The 2,649-nt window shown below is 34.0% G+C and overlaps 1 non-coding gene across 1 annotated transcript; it reads right to left on the bottom strand.

Moving 5' to 3' along the window:
• Nucleotides 1–857: 857 nt before the first annotated feature.
• Nucleotides 858–929, bottom strand: TRNAG-UCC. Its single transcript has one exon. It is a non-coding gene; the product is annotated as a tRNA-Gly (tRNA).
• Nucleotides 930–2,649: the final 1,720 nt, after the last annotated feature.

Raw genomic sequence — 2,649 nt, 5'->3', positions numbered from 1 at the left:
CTGGTGGACCGACATTGGGCCGATACCTAAGATATTTTTATTTTTTTGATTTTTTTAGATATATTCATATTAACTAAAATGGTGTAAATTATCCATCCCACCAAAGAGAGAGAGAGAGAGAGAGATAATGTGCCACTTTATCTATCTACTTAATTTTTAGAAGCAAGCATTTAGCTCAACGCTAAAGGTCTGCAAAATAACAAGCCGAGCTACGGACCTAAACCGAAATGGTTTCTTTGATTTGGTTCATATCAGTTCTTTTTAAGACTCATTTTGGTTTTGATTTGAGAAAATTTTAAACCAAAAAATTCAGTTTAGTTTTGATTTGAGTTTTTAAATAACTCACACACACATATATATATATATATATATATATATATATATATATATATATATATATATATATATATATATATATATATATATATATATATATATATATATATGTATGTGTATATATTTATATATTTGTATATATATATATATATGTGTGTGTGTGTGTGTGTGTGTAAATATAACCTAATTTTTCGGATTGGTTTCAAGTAGTTTTTGTATATAATTAGTTTGGTTTCGGTTTCAATTTTTAGAAAGCCGGTTTAAATCGGATTTGTTTCCAGTTTAGCTCAAAACCAACCCAATCCAACCCGTGCACATGTTGATTGCTTGGAAGGCAATTTTTCTAACTACTGGACTAAAAATCCTGCACACAGAAGGTATGGGGCTCAACCCTAATATATTAAAAAAATAAAAGAAAAAAAAAAAGAAAAGGAAGAAGAAGAAGCAGTAGCATGCGGTTCAGCCTGAATATAAAAAATAACAAAAAGTAGAATAAAAAAAAAGGGAAGCAAAACTTCATTTGCGTCTGCCGGGAGTCGAACCCGGGTCTATTGCTTGGAAGGCAATTATCCTAACCGTTGGACTACAAACGCTACACATAAAAGATACGTTGTTGTGTGAGAGTGGAAAAAAATTTAGAAGAGGAAGCATTTGGTTCAACCCGAATGGGAAAACGCAGAAGGCACGTAGACAATATCAGACCCAATGAAACTTCAATCATGTTAGCCAGAAGATGAACCTGAAGATGAACCCGAGTCATGGAAGGCAATTATCCTACCACAAATACATTAAATGAAAACATGTTAAAGAAGATTAAATATCTATACATACATACATACATATATGCATGTATGTATGTACATATATGTATGTGCTTATATATATACACACATATACATATACATATACATATATACATATACACAATATACATAATATTGATTTTGCTTATATATCTTTAAATTAAAAATAAAAAAACATAATGATATGTGATAACTTATTTGCATATTTGTACTTGACTTTAACCAAATTATATTTTTAAAATCTTTAGTCCATTATTATTATATAATTAATCATCGAGTGCTTGTTGTTCATATTTTAATTTTTTTAGTATTTATTGGATATTTTGTCGATAACTTTTCCAATTCATGGATTATTTATTTAACTTGAATAACTCTTTGATGTATAATATTTGATGCTTAATTGGTACCTGAATCTCATCCCATCGTTCAATGAATTAGGTACGAGGCAAAAGTTGGACATGAAACCTCAACGGGTACAAATACGGGCTTAGTGAAACCCTGACCCGGGGAAATGATATGTTCCGTGCTGTAGGTCTTGTGGGCTTCCCATTTGGTGGCAGCCAATTTGTCGACCAGTCAGAGGCCTGCAGAAAAGTTGGTTGGGCCTTCTCAGCCGACGCAAATCAGGCTTAATATGGAAGCCCAAACTCAAGTTCAACTTGCCCAAATGCTGGCTGTTACTTGAACTTGAGACATGAGGTCGGCGAACAAAGCGCATGAACATTTAGTGCTGAAAGCCATTACTTATCCCTGTCGTACCATCCACTAGGATTATATATCTAGTAGTTATTCCCAGTTATCACTATTCCATAATTATGTTATTCCAGTATTATCCCATCTACGACAGGGGTTTTCTCTTTTACTGATCATTGGAGCTCGATTTCCGCTGTCTCAGTGGGTTTAGGAAAGCTTTAGAGAGGCCTTGAATAGTTGAGGGAGTAGGACTCAAGTTTTTATTCTTAGATGTTAAATTCTTCTTCTTCTTTTTTATAGTGTGGTTAGAGTCTTGGAGCATCCCCAGAGTAGCTACCTCGTCCCTTTGGTGGAGAAAATCAAGAAGTTCTTTGGTCCGAGGCGTGAGTGCAAGTCTCGTACTAGGTATCTTAAGACTCTTGTGTCGAAGCTAAGCTACAATGTCTTTCCATGTGAGTTCGCATTAAAGCTAAGCTAGTTTAGTATTATATAGATTTTCTACATGGTGTATTTTGACAGAGCTAGGATTTTTCTGGCAAGTATTTTGAGTGCAAAGGTAGCATATATATTATGTTTATGGTTTGGTGGTATTTTAGAGCTTCTTGTAATTTGTTGTGCTCGTATTCAAGTAATTGGACTCTATCTACGGTTCATTGTCTCTCGGAGCAAGCAGATCTTCTCGGCGAATTATATCCGTAGACTCTTATTGGAGTTCTTATATCAGTCATGTTTAATTGAGCAAGATTTCCGAGAGTATGTTGAGAGGTTAGAGATGGTGATGCCACTTGATGGTCCTGAAAATGAGAATGCGAGTGAA

The sequence above is a fragment of the Phoenix dactylifera genome, chromosome 4, assembly GCF_009389715.1.
Source record: "Phoenix dactylifera cultivar Barhee BC4 chromosome 4, palm_55x_up_171113_PBpolish2nd_filt_p, whole genome shotgun sequence".
Lineage (NCBI taxonomy): Eukaryota > Viridiplantae > Streptophyta > Magnoliopsida > Arecales > Arecaceae > Phoenix > Phoenix dactylifera.
The sequence above is the reverse complement of the archived record's forward strand: the minus strand, read 5'-3'. Positions and strand labels throughout refer to the sequence as shown.